The sequence below is a fragment of the Brachyhypopomus gauderio genome, unplaced genomic scaffold, assembly GCF_052324685.1.
Source record: "Brachyhypopomus gauderio isolate BG-103 unplaced genomic scaffold, BGAUD_0.2 sc298, whole genome shotgun sequence".
NCBI classification, from domain to species: domain Eukaryota; kingdom Metazoa; phylum Chordata; class Actinopteri; order Gymnotiformes; family Hypopomidae; genus Brachyhypopomus; species Brachyhypopomus gauderio.
Window position 1 is genome coordinate 14,098 of NW_027507119.1, and position 14,749 is coordinate 28,846.

General features: G+C 38.5%; 3 long non-coding RNA genes across 3 annotated transcripts; all 3 read left to right on the forward strand.

Annotated features, from left to right (window-relative positions):
* On the forward strand, positions 1-3,255 carry LOC143504558 (uncharacterized). Its single transcript, XR_013127588.1, has 2 exons — positions 1-109; positions 925-3,255. It is a non-coding gene; the product is annotated as an uncharacterized LOC143504558 (long non-coding RNA).
* A 1,659-nt stretch (positions 3,256-4,914) lies between these two features.
* LOC143504555 (uncharacterized) lies at positions 4,915-8,161 on the forward strand. The gene is made up of 2 exons (XR_013127585.1): positions 4,915-5,023; positions 5,831-8,161. It is a non-coding gene; the product is annotated as an uncharacterized LOC143504555 (long non-coding RNA).
* A 1,660-nt stretch (positions 8,162-9,821) lies between these two features.
* On the forward strand, positions 9,822-13,088 carry LOC143504556 (uncharacterized). The gene is made up of 2 exons (XR_013127586.1): positions 9,822-9,930; positions 10,758-13,088. It is a non-coding gene; the product is annotated as an uncharacterized LOC143504556 (long non-coding RNA).
* The last annotated feature ends 1,661 nt before the right edge of the window (positions 13,089-14,749 follow it).

Genomic DNA, 14,749 nt, shown 5'->3' on the forward strand with positions numbered 1-14,749 from the left:
CGCCCAACACCTTATCCACTGACCTACAGGACAACCAATTATGCTTAAAACAAAAAATACATTTGAAGACATCAAATCCTCTTGGGGTGGACATTTAATCCTTTATAAGGTAAAGATACATTGATAATTCAATTTAATAAAAAATATACTATTCGTTTCATTAATAATCAAATGAAGGAAATGATAATATATCAAAGATATGACTTCACTCTCGGCCGACAATTAGCTCCATGCTAATGTTATATTGGAAATCCCATACCAATGCTACCGGAAATTAGCATTATCATGGCGGTGCTAATTGGCTTTCTAAAACACCAAGTACAACATCTGTCAATAAGGTCGCTTTTTTATTTATACCATTAGTTTCATTAATAATCAAATGAAAGAAATTATAATATATCAAAGATTTGACTTCACTCTCGGCCGACAATTAGCTCCATGCTAATGTTATATTGGAAATCCCATACGAATGGTACCGGAAATTAGCATTATCATGGCGGTGCTAATTGGCTTCACCAAGTACTCTCTCTGTCTCTCTCTCTCTCTATCTATCTATCTATCTATCTATCTATCTATTTATCTATCTATCTATCTATCTATCTATCTATCTATCTATCTATCTATCTGCTAAATAATTGGGGAAAAAATTGTTTGAATCTATTCTAGACAGAAAATACCCAATAAAGCCAATGAGAGTATCAAACAAATACATGTGCTATATATTTACAGAGGATATTAGTAGCGGTAGTATTAGACTTTCTGGGTGCACCACAGAGCTGCTGCCTCATTCTTGCTCTGTTAATTAACATAATAAAGGGTGATGTTTGGTCCTGCTGATTGCTGGCAAGACAGAGGGGAAGGAGGGGTGATGTCCTGACGATTAGGATACAGAAATATCTGTATTTCTCTTTCTTTAATTCCCAGGAGAGTCTGGGACCCGACGGCGTTCAAGGCCATCATCGCGTGGTCGACGTGGCTGACGGTCCGGTGGAGCTGCGTCACCAGGCTTTTGTGACATAGCAGAGGGTGGACGGCATCGTTGCTCTCCGGGACAAACTGCCAGAGAGCGACAAAGGCGGGGCTTTCTGCCCGCCATGTCACAGACACCGACTGGTGAAGGGACGGTTCAAAAGCAGCCATTCGTAGACCTCTGTTGTCGCTGGGACACAGAGTCTGAAGCGGTAGGCAAACCTTCAGTAATCCAGTAGCTTCAGGATTTTCTAGGTTGGCTTGTACAGTGACAATAGTTCTCTAGCCCATGATACACTGGATGTTGTTTTGCCATTCTGGAGTATGGCAAGGATTAAAACACTAGACCAAATGCAGTCAATCACTTCATGATCCTCCATGAGAAATACAGGAAAATAGTCAAAAACAAGAGAAGAGACAACACAACAGAGGAAGAGAAAGGAACTGCAATGAGTGATTGACTGCATTTGGTCTAGTAAGTGTTTTAATCCTTGCCATACTCCAGAATGGCGATACACCTGGCGATTAGTAGGAAGTTGACAGCCACTGATGCTGGAGCTGGGCTGCCCAATGAGATACACATGACTGGAACACCTTGTGGCAGGAGATTTCTCCACCTTTCTTCTCTTCTCTGTTGGTTCGTCCTGTTCACTTGTATCGCTGACCACTTTCCCGCTGTGCAGATGTCTTACAGATGCCACGATCTCAGCAGTTCACAATCTTAAATTAAGATATAAAGCTTAGTTGGTTCAAACCTATTTCTCAATGTAATGTGTGATCATTGTGATATATGTACAATAGAGTAACATTTTTGAGATAGTCATGTACAGTGTTGCGATAACGGCGTCATTTTGTCAGTAACGGGATAATATAATTAATTACTTTTCCTGTCGTTACAACGCCGTTGACGTTACTGGTCATTAAAAGCGGTGCGTTACTATATATTGATATACTAACAGTAATGCGAGCGGACCACTGCCCAGGCTAGTGAGGAGTAACAGATCTCGATAGGTCACAGTCCTCGGTGTAACACCTGTTTAACTTAACAAGGCTAAGGCAGCGTTATGGTAGCCAATCCGAGCCAGTGTTTTTACACGCGCGCCAAAGCACACCAGTGACACGACAAAAACGGAGAAGAGACAGAAATAGCGAGTCAGAAGCAAGCCGAAGAAAAATTATCATTTTTCAAGGTGGCGATATAAACATTATTTAAGAAAATACTTGAAGTTCCTGAATGTTTACCAGACTGGGTATTTGATTTATTTAAGAATAGAGGTTTTATTCTTAAGTTTACTTCTGTTCTGAACAATCCAGTTGTTTCAGGTTGAGAGAATTTTATTTAATTTGATAGATGTCAATGTAAATATGTAAATAGATGTAGTTTGGCCTTTGAATAATCTGTTACATATTTACCACATCACATATCTTTCTTCTCCGAGGTTCACTTGGGGAGTAACACTGCAGTTGGAGCCTACAATTCCAGTATCATCGCTCCGACATGGAATGAAAACCTGGCGTTCATCATAAGACATTTACATTGACAATATCAGCACCCAGAACTTTCATTCTAGTTACCTTATACTTAGCCTGATTGTGTGATTTATTTGTAACTTGTGTATTAATCTGTATAATTTGTTTTTGTGTAATTTGTGTGTTAACGGGCCGCCCAATGGACGATGGGTTCCCTTTTGAGTCTTGGTCCTCCCAAGGTTTCTTCCTATTCCCCACCATCTAGGGAGTTTTTCCTTGCCACTGTCGCCTTTGGCTTGCTCATAAGGGATTTGGACCCATAGTATTGTTAACTTTGTAAATACTGTAAAGCGCTTTGTGACAACATATGTTGTGAAAAGCGCTATACAAATATATTTGATATTTGATTTAAATGCACTTTATATAGTGTAACTGTTTACTTTTGCTTTTTATTATTATTATTATTTACAAAGATTTGGGGTTTTAAAGGATTTTATCCTGCACTGGTCTGTTGATGTGCAATAAATACTCATTTCAACTGACTGTGAAAACTGCTTTTTCAAAAAATCCTTATTCATTGGCATATAACTTTTTTTTTACTGTAATGCAAATAGTTACTTTCCCTGGTAACGAGTTACTTGTATTATAGAGTAATTCAGTTACTAACTCAGTTACGTTTTTGAACAAGTAGTGAGTAACTATAACTAATTACTTTTTTAAAGTAACGTTCCCAACACTGGTCATGTATCATACGATGTCATCCTTTCCAAGCATCAAAAATATGTATGTTTTTGCATTAAATATAGTTGAAATGTACATAGTGTCTATGTGTTTTATACCAGATAAATGAAAATGTTATTACCTATCGTTTGGTACCAATTTCAAAGCTATAGCATCAATCTCTGGGAATGTAGTTTTAACACTAGGAGTCCCAGCATTTTCATTCCACACTTTTTCCACCTGGTCTCCACCAGGGGGCAGTTCTGGGGATATTTGCATTCCATTAGGCCACCCTTTGTTATGTACATGCAGCCACTTATAGGTAGACGGGTGAGGGGGGGGTGATGGTGTGAACCATCAGTTCATTGTTCTGCTGGATGTGTTTAAAATTAAAAAAACGCTATTGGCTGCTAGAACGCGCTAAATGACGTCATCTCCGCACATACAGGTATGTTTGTGTTTTTGAACCTAAGGTTGTGGGGGAGGGTGAAAAAGAAAAGCGTTTGAGTGTGTCTTTGAGCTGATTAATTATTTCTTTTTTTCCATATAGTACTGTACTGCCACCTAGTGGTTCATGCTCGTATCTCGAGCGTGCACTCGGGTGTCGAACAGAAATTTTGCTCGTCTCGGTGCTCGTATCTTGGATCGCTCGTATATAGAGCAGCTCGTATCTCGAGGTACCACTGTAATAATAATCTTTATTTGTATAGCACCTTTCATACATACATGCAACTCAAAGTGCTAAAAACTACTGAAAATAAGGTAAAAAAAAATTACTTGTCTCTCCCCCTCATTTCTAACCACATTTTAGGCTGTTATAGTTGGTGATTGTGTAAGGCACCTCTTCCTGTACTATTTACTGTATTTTAGACATTGAGGGCTTTTGAGGGGACGGTGTGGATGAACACTGACCAGTGGCTGACCATGAACACTGAACACTGACCCTCTTTTCTCGCCTCCTCTTTTCGCTGTATGGCCCACCTAACCCCAATTATTTTTATTACTACTGTACTGTATTTTACAGAATTGTTTTCTTTTGATTCTTACATAAAAATAAAAGTTGTCCTCCAAAGATTAGTGTTAATGAAAAAGTAGTTTTTTGAACAGGTCTAGTGAGCCAAACGCCCCACCTGCCCTGTAGTAAATAGTTGTACATAATAAAAAAAATGTAAATATCAAATCAAATCCAATGAAATATATTTTGGTTTTCCACAACACATGTTGTCACAAAGCAGCTTTACAGGATTTACAAGTTTTAAATATGTTGTTATATGTTTATTATGTGTGTATAGTTGTACTTGTAGTGAAGGAGCACTGTTTGATAATAATAAAAAATGATCAAATCCTCTTGGGGCGGACATTTAATCCTTTATAAGGTAAAGATACATTGATAATTCAATTGAATAAAAAATATACTATTAGTTTATATTAATAATCAAATGAAGGAAATGATAATATATGAAAGATTTGACTTGACTCTCAGCCGACAATTAGCTGGATGCTAACGTTATATAGGAAATCCCATAGGAATGCTATCGGAAATTAGCATTATCATGGCGGTGCAAATTGGCTTTCTAAAACAGCAAAGAGCGAGCAGGCTGTTTGTCTAATGTAAAGCATTAGTAGTAATGAAGAAAAGGTTTTCCTGTAGCGTTGGCTTGGTTCGGGCCAGTCCCCCCTCAACCGATGCATACCGGCTATTAGCCAGGATCAGGAGGTCACAGTGGGGTTTGAACCCTGCACTGAGTGGCCTGTCGCCCAACACCTTATCCACTGACCTACAGGACAACCAATTATGCTTAAAACAAAAAATACATTTGAAGACATCAAATCCTCTTGGGGTGGACATTTAATCCTTTATAAGGTAAAGATACATTGATAATTCAATTTAATAAAAAATATACTATTCGTTTCATTAATAATCAAATGAAGGAAATGATAATATATCAAAGATATGACTTCACTCTCGGCCGACAATTAGCTCCATGCTAATGTTATATTGGAAATCCCATACCAATGCTACCGGAAATTAGCATTATCATGGCGGTGCTAATTGGCTTTCTAAAACACCAAGTACAACATCTATCAATAAGGTCGCTTTTTTATTTATACCATTAGTTTCATTAATAATCAAATGAAAGAAATTATAATATATCAAAGATTTGACTTCACTCTCGGCCGACAATTAGCTCCATGCTAATGTTATATTGGAAATCCCATACCAATGCTACCGGAAATTAGCATTATCATGGCGGTGCTAATTGGCTTCACCAAGTACTCTCTCTGTCTCTCTCTCTCTCTATCTATCTATCTATCTATCTATCTATCTATTTATCTATCTATCTATCTATCTATCTATCTATCTATCTATCTGCTAAATAATTGGGGAAAAAATTGTTTGAATCTATTCTAGACAGAAAATACCCAATAAAGCCAATGAGAGTATCAAACAAATACATGTGCTATATATTTACAGAGGATATTAGTAGCGGTAGTATTAGACTTTCTGGGTGCACCACAGAGCTGCTGCCTCATTCTTGCTCTGTTAATTAACATAATAAAGGGTGATGTTTGGTCCTGCTGATTGCTGGCAAGACAGAGGGGAAGGAGGGGTGATGTCCTGACGATTAGGATACAGAAATATCTGTATTTCTCTTTCTTTAATTCCCAGGAGAGTCTGGGACCCGACGGCGTTCAAGGCCATCATCGCGTGGTCGACGTGGCTGACGGTCCGGTGGAGCTGCGTCACCAGGCTTTTGTGACATAGCAGAGGGTGGACGGCATCGTTGCTCTCCGGGACAAACTGCCAGAGAGCGACAAAGGCGGGGCTTTCTGCCCGCCATGTCACAGACACCGACTGGTGAAGGGACGGTTCAAAAGCAGCCATTCGTAGACCTCTGTTGTCGCTGGGACACAGAGTCTGAAGCGGTAGGCAAACCTTCAGTAATCCAGTAGCTTCAGGATTTTCTAGGTTGGCTTGTACAGTGACAATAGTTCTCTAGCCCATGATACACTGGATGTTGTTTTGCCATTCTGGAGTATGGCAAGGATTAAAACACTAGACCAAATGCAGTCAATCACTTCATGATCCTCCATGAGAAATACAGGAAAATAGTCAAAAACAAGAGAAGAGACAACACAACAGAGGAAGAGAAAGGAACTGCAATGAGTGATTGACTGCATTTGGTCTAGTAAGTGTTTTAATCCTTGCCATACTCCAGAATGGCGATACACCTGGCGATTAGTAGGAAGTTGACAGCCACTGATGCTGGAGCTGGGCTGCCCAATGAGATACACATGACTGGAACACCTTGTGGCAGGAGATTTCTCCACCTTTCTTCTCTTCTCTGTTGGTTCGTCCTGTTCACTTGTATCGCTGACCACTTTCCCGCTGTGCAGATGTCTTACAGATGCCACGATCTCAGCAGTTCACAATCTTAAATTAAGATATAAAGCTTAGTTGGTTCAAACCTATTTCTCAATGTAATGTGTGATCATTGTGATATATGTACAATAGAGTAACATTTTTGAGATAGTCATGTACAGTGTTGCGATAACGGCGTCATTTTGTCAGTAACGGGATAATATAATTAATTACTTTTCCTGTCGTTACAACGCCGTTGACGTTACTGGTCATTAAAAGCGGTGCGTTACTATATATTGATATACTAACAGTAATGCGAGCGGACCACTGCCCAGGCTAGTGAGGAGTAACAGATCTCGATAGGTCACAGTCCTCGGTGTAACACCTGTTTAACTTAACAAGGCTAAGGCAGCGTTATGGTAGCCAATCCGAGCCAGTGTTTTTACACGCGCGCCAAAGCACACCAGTGACACGACAAAAACGGAGAAGAGACAGAAATAGCGAGTCAGAAGCAAGCCGAAGAAAAATTATCATTTTTCAAGGTGGCGATATAAACATTATTTAAGAAAATACTTGAAGTTCCTGAATGTTTACCAGACTGGGTATTTGATTTATTTAAGAATAGAGGTTTTATTCTTAAGTTTACTTCTGTTCTGAACAATCCAGTTGTTTCAGGTTGAGAGAATTTAATTTAATTTGATAGATGTCAATGTAAATATGTAAATAGATGTAGTTTGGCCTTTGAATAATCTGTTACATATTTACCACATCACATATCTTTCTTCTCCGAGGTTCACTTGGGGAGTAACACTGCAGTTGGAGCCTACAATTCCAGTATCATCGCTCCGACATGGAATGAAAACCTGGCGTTCATCATAAGACATTTACATTGACAATATCAGCACCCAGAACTTTCATTCTAGTTACCTTATACTTAGCCTGATTGTGTGATTTATTTGTAACTTGTGTATTAGTCTGTATAATTTGTTTTTGTGTAATTTGTGTGTTAACGGGCCGCCCAATGGACGATGGGTTCCCTTTTGAGTCTTGGTCCTCCCAAGGTTTCTTCCTATTCCCCACCATCTAGGGAGTTTTTCCTTGCCACTGTCGCCTTTGGCTTGCTCATAAGGGATTTGGACCCATAGTATTGTTAACTTTGTAAATACTGTAAAGCGCTTTGTGACAACATATGTTGTGAAAAGCGCTATACAAATATATTTGATATTTGATTTAAATGCACTTTATATAGTGTAACTGTTTACTTTTGCTTTTTATTATTATTATTATTTACAAAGATTTGGGGTTTTAAAGGATTTTATCCTGCACTGGTCTGTTGATGTGCAATAAATACTCATTTCAACTGACTGTGAAAACTGCTTTTTCAAAAAATCCTTATTCATTGGCATATAACTTTTTTTTAACTGTAATGCAAATAGTTACTTTCCCTGGTAACGAGTTACTTGTATTATAGAGTAATTCAGTTACTAACTCAGTTACGTTTTTGAACAAGTAGTGAGTAACTATAACTAATTACTTTTTTAAAGTAACGTTCCCAACACTGGTCATGTATCATACGATGTCATCCTTTCCAAGCATCAAAAATATGTATGTTTTTGCATTAAATATAGTTGAAATGTACATAGTGTCTATGTGTTTTATACCAGATAAATGAAAATGTTATTACCTATCGTTTGGTACCAATTTCAAAGCTATAGCATCAATCTCTGGGAATGTAGTTTTAACACTAGGAGTCCCAGCATTTTCATTCCACACTTTTTCCACCTGGTCTCCACCAGGGGGCAGTTCTGGGGATATTTGCATTCCATTAGGCCACCCTTTGTTATGTACATGCAGCCACTTATAGGTAGACGGGTGAGGGGGGGGTGATGGTCTGAACCATCAGTTCATTGTTCTGCTGGATGTGTTTAAAATTAAAAAAACGCTATTGGCTGCTAGAACGCGCTAAATGACGTCATCTCCGCACATACAGGTATGTTTGTGTTTTTGAACCTAAGGTTGTGGGGGAGGGTGAAAAAGAAAAGCGTTTGAGTGTGTCTTTGAGCTGATTAATTATTTCTTTTTTTCCATATAGTACTGTACTGCCACCTAGTGGTTCATGCTCGTATCTCGAGCGTGCACTCGGGTGTCGAACAGAAATTTTGCTCGTCTCGGTGCTCGTATCTTGGATCGCTCGTATATAGAGCAGCTCGTATCTCGAGGTACCACTGTAATAATAATCTTTATTTGTATAGCACCTTTCATACATACATGCAACTCAAAGTGCTAAAAACTACTGAAAATAAGGTAAAAAAAAAATTACTTGTCTCTCCCCCTCATTTCTAACCACATTTTAGGCTGTTATAGTTGGTGATTGTGTAAGGCACCTCTTCCTGTACTATTTACTGTATTTTAGACATTGAGGGCTTTTGAGGGGACGGTGTGGATGAACACTGACCAGTGGCTGACCATGAACACTGAACACTGACCCTCTTTTCTCGCCTCCTCTTTTCGCTGTATGGCCCACCTAACCCCAATTATTTTTATTACTACTGTACTGTATTTTACAGAATTGTTTTCTTTTGATTCTTACATAAAAATAAAAGTTGTCCTCCAAAGATTAGTGTTAATGAAAAAGTAGTTTTTTGAACAGGTCTAGTGAGCCAAACGCCCCACCTGCCCTGTAGTAAATAGTTGTACATAATAAAAAAAATGTAAATATCAAATCAAATCCAATGAAATATATTTTGGTTTTCCACAACACATGTTGTCACAAAGCAGCTTTACAGGATTTACAAGTTTTAAATATGTTGTTATATGTTTATTATGTGTGTATAGTTGTACTTGTAGTGAAGGAGCACTGTTTGATAATAATAAAAAATGATCAAATCCTCTTGGGGCGGACATTTAATCCTTTATAAGGTAAAGATACATTGATAATTCAATTGAATAAAAAATATACTATTAGTTTATATTAATAATCAAATGAAGGAAATGATAATATATGAAAGATTTGACTTGACTCTCAGCCGACAATTAGCTGGATGCTAACGTTATATTGGAAATCCCATAGGAATGCTATCGGAAATTAGCATTATCATGGCGGTGCAAATTGGCTTTCTAAAACAGCAAAGAGCGAGCAGGCTGTTTGTCTAATGTAAAGCATTAGTAGTAATGAAGAAAAGGTTTTCCTGTAGCGTTGGCTTGGTTCGGGCCAGTCCCCCCTCAACCGATGCATACCGGCTATTAGCCAGGATCAGGAGGTCACAGTGGGGTTTGAACCCTGCACTGAGTGGCCTGTCGCCCAACACCTTATCCACTGACCTACAGGACAACCAATTATGCTTAAAACAAAAAATACATTTGAAGACATCAAATCCTCTTGGGGTGGACATTTAATCCTTTATAAGGTAAAGATACATTGATAATTCAATTTAATAAAAAATATACTATTCGTTTCATTAATAATCAAATGAAGGAAATGATAATATATCAAAGATATGACTTCACTCTCGGCCGACAATTAGCTCCATGCTAATGTTATATTGGAAATCCCATACCAATGCTACCGGAAATTAGCATTATCATGGCGGTGCTAATTGGCTTTCTAAAACACCAAGTACAACATCTATCAATAAGGTCGCTTTTTTATTTATACCATTAGTTTCATTAATAATCAAATGAAAGAAATTATAATATATCAAAGATTTGACTTCACTCTCGGCCGACAATTAGCTCCATGCTAATGTTATATTGGAAATCCCATACCAATGCTACCGGAAATTAGCATTATCATGGCGGTGCTAATTGGCTTCACCAAGTACTCTCTCTGTCTCTCTCTCTCTCTATCTATCTATCTATCTATCTATCTATCTATCTATCTATCTATCTATTTATCTATCTATCTATCTATCTATCTATCTATCTATCTATCTATCTGCTAAATAATTGGGGAAAAAATTGTTTGAATCTATTCTAGACAGAAAATACCCAATAAAGCCAATGAGAGTATCAAACAAATACATGTGCTATATATTTACAGAGGATATTAGTAGCGGTAGTATTAGACTTTCTGGGTGCACCACAGAGCTGCTGCCTCATTCTTGCTCTGTTAATTAACATAATAAAGGGTGATGTTTGGTCCTGCTGATTGCTGGCAAGACAGAGGGGAAGGAGGGGTGATGTCCTGACGATTAGGATACAGAAATATCTGTATTTCTCTTTCTTTAATTCCCAGGAGAGTCTGGGACCCGACGGCGTTCAAGGCCATCATCGCGTGGTCGACGTGGCTGACGGTCCGGTGGAGCTGCGTCACCAGGCTTTTGTGACATAGCAGAGGGTGGACGGCATCGTTGCTCTCCGGGACAAACTGCCAGAGAGCGACAAAGGCGGGGCTTTCTGCCCGCCATGTCACAGACACCGACTGGTGAAGGGACGGTTCAAAAGCAGCCATTCGTAGACCTCTGTTGTCGCTGGGACACAGAGTCTGAAGCGGTAGGCAAACCTTCAGTAATCCAGTAGCTTCAGGATTTTCTAGGTTGGCTTGTACAGTGACAATAGTTCTCTAGCCCATGATACACTGGATGTTGTTTTGCCATTCTGGAGTATGGCAAGGATTAAAACACTAGACCAAATGCAGTCAATCACTTCATGATCCTCCATGAGAAATACAGGAAAATAGTCAAAAACAAGAGAAGAGACAACACAACAGAGGAAGAGAAAGGAACTGCAATGAGTGATTGACTGCATTTGGTCTAGTAAGTGTTTTAATCCTTGCCATACTCCAGAATGGCGATACACCTGGCGATTAGTAGGAAGTTGACAGCCACTGATGCTGGAGCTGGGCTGCCCAATGAGATACACATGACTGGAACACCTTGTGGCAGGAGATTTCTCCACCTTTCTTCTCTTCTCTGTTGGTTCGTCCTGTTCACTTGTATCGCTGACCACTTTCCCGCTGTGCAGATGTCTTACAGATGCCACGATCTCAGCAGTTCACAATCTTAAATTAAGATATAAAGCTTAGTTGGTTCAAACCTATTTCTCAATGTAATGTGTGATCATTGTGATATATGTACAATAGAGTAACATTTTTGAGATAGTCATGTACAGTGTTGCGATAACGGCGTCATTTTGTCAGTAACGGGATAATATAATTAATTACTTTTCCTGTCGTTACAACGCCGTTGACGTTACTGGTCATTAAAAGCGGTGCGTTACTATATATTGATATACTAACAGTAATGCGAGCGGACCACTGCCCAGGCTAGTGAGGAGTAACAGATCTCGATAGGTCACAGTCCTCGGTGTAACACCTGTTTAACTTAACAAGGCTAAGGCAGCGTTATGGTAGCCAATCCGAGCCAGTGTTTTTACACGCGCGCCAAAGCACACCAGTGACACGACAAAAACGGAGAAGAGACAGAAATAGCGAGTCAGAAGCAAGCCGAAGAAAAATTATCATTTTTCAAGGTGGCGATATAAACATTATTTAAGAAAATACTTGAAGTTCCTGAATGTTTACCAGACTGGGTATTTGATTTATTTAAGAATAGAGGTTTTATTCTTAAGTTTACTTCTGTTCTGAACAATCCAGTTGTTTCAGGTTGAGAGAATTTTATTTAATTTGATAGATGTCAATGTAAATATGTAAATAGATGTAGTTTGGCCTTTGAATAATCTGTTACATATTTACCACATCACATATCTTTCTTCTCCGAGGTTCACTTGGGGAGTAACACTGCAGTTGGAGCCTACAATTCCAGTATCATCGCTCCGACATGGAATGAAAACCTGGCGTTCATCATAAGACATTTACATTGACAATATCAGCACCCAGAACTTTCATTCTAGTTACCTTATACTTAGCCTGATTGTGTGATTTATTTGTAACTTGTGTATTAGTCTGTATAATTTGTTTTTGTGTAATTTGTGTGTTAACGGGCCGCCCAATGGACGATGGGTTCCCTTTTGAGTCTTGGTCCTCCCAAGGTTTCTTCCTATTCCCCACCATCTAGGGAGTTTTTCCTTGCCACTGTCGCCTTTGGCTTGCTCATAAGGGATTTGGACCCATAGTATTGTTAACTTTGTAAATACTGTAAAGCGCTTTGTGACAACATATGTTGTGAAAAGCGCTATACAAATATATTTGATATTTGATTTAAATGCACTTTATATAGTGTAACTGTTTACTTTTGCTTTTTATTATTATTATTATTTACAAAGATTTGGGGTTTTAAAGGATTTTATCCTGCACTGGTCTGTTGATGTGCAATAAATACTCATTTCAACTGACTGTGAAAACTGCTTTTTCAAAAAATCCTTATTCATTGGCATATAACTTTTTTTTTACTGTAATGCAAATAGTTACTTTCCCTGGTAACGAGTTACTTGTATTATAGAGTAATTCAGTTACTAACTCAGTTACGTTTTTGAACAAGTAGTGAGTAACTATAACTAATTACTTTTTTAAAGTAACGTTCCCAACACTGGTCATGTATCATACGATGTCATCCTTTCCAAGCATCAAAAATATGTATGTTTTTGCATTAAATATAGTTGAAATGTACATAGTGTCTATGTGTTTTATACCAGATAAATGAAAATGTTATTACCTATCGTTTGGTACCAATTTCAAAGCTATAGCATCAATCTCTGGGAATGTAGTTTTAACACTAGGAGTCCCAGCATTTTCATTCCACACTTTTTCCACCTGGTCTCCACCAGGGGGCAGTTCTGGGGATATTTGCATTCCATTAGGCCACCCTTTGTTATGTACATGCAGCCACTTATAGGTAGACGGGTGAGGGGGGGGGTGATGGTGTGAACCATCAGTTCATTGTTCTGCTGGATGTGTTTAAAATTAAAAAAACGCTATTGGCTGCTAGAACGCGCTAAATGACGTCATCTCCGCACATACAGGTATGTTTGTGTTTTTGAACCTAAGGTTGTGGGGGAGGGTGAAAAAGAAAAGCGTTTGAGTGTGTCTTTGAGCTGATTAATTATTTCTTTTTTTCCATATAGTACTGTACTGCCACCTAGTGGTTCATGCTCGTATCTCGAGCGTGCACTCGGGTGTCGAACAGAAATTTTGCTCGTCTCGGTGCTCGTATCTTGGATCGCTCGTATATAGAGCAGCTCGTATCTCGAGGTACCACTGTAATAATAATCTTTATTTGTATAGCACCTTTCATACATACATGCAACTCAAAGTGCTAAAAACTACTGAAAATAAGGTAAAAAAAAAATTACTTGTCTCTCCCCCTCATTTCTAACCACATTTTAGGCTGTTATAGTTGGTGATTGTGTAAGGCACCTCTTCCTGTACTATTTACTGTATTTTAGACATTGAGGGCTTTTGAGGGGACGGTGTGGATGAACACTGACCAGTGGCTGACCATGAACACTGAACACTGACCCTCTTTTCTCGCCTCCTCTTTTCGCTGTATGGCCCACCTAACCCCAATTATTTTTATTACTACTGTACTGTATTTTACAGAATTGTTTTCTTTTGATTCTTACATAAAAATAAAAGTTGTCCTCCAAAGATTAGTGTTAATGAAAAAGTAGTTTTTTGAACAGGTCTAGTGAGCCAAACGCCCCACCTGCCCTGTAGTAAATAGTTGTACATAATAAAAAAAATGTAAATATCAAATCAAATCCAATGAAATATATTTTGGTTTTCCACAACACATGTTGTCACAAAGCAGCTTTACAGGATTTACAAGTTTTAAATATGTTGTTATATGTTTATTATGTGTGTATAGTTGTACTTGTAGTGAAGGAGCACTGTTTGATAATAATAAAAAATGATCAAATCCTCTTGGGGCGGACATTTAATCCTTTATAAGGTAAAGATACATTGATAATTCAATTGAATAAAAAATATACTATTAGTTTATATTAATAATCAAATGAAGGAAATGATAATATATGAAAGATTTGACTTGACTCTCAGCCGACAATTAGCTGGATGCTAACGTTATATAGGAAATCCCATAGGAATGCTATCGGAAATTAGCATTATCATGGCGGTGCAAATTGGCTTTCTAAAACAGCAAAGAGCGAGCAGGCTGTTTGTCTAATGTAAAGCATTAGTAGTAATGAAGAAAAGGTTTTCCTGTAGCGTTGGCTTGGTTCGGGCCAGTCCCCCCTCAACCGATGCATACCGGCTATTAGCCAGGATCAGGAGGTCACAGTGGGGTTTGAACCCTGCACTGAGTGGCCTGT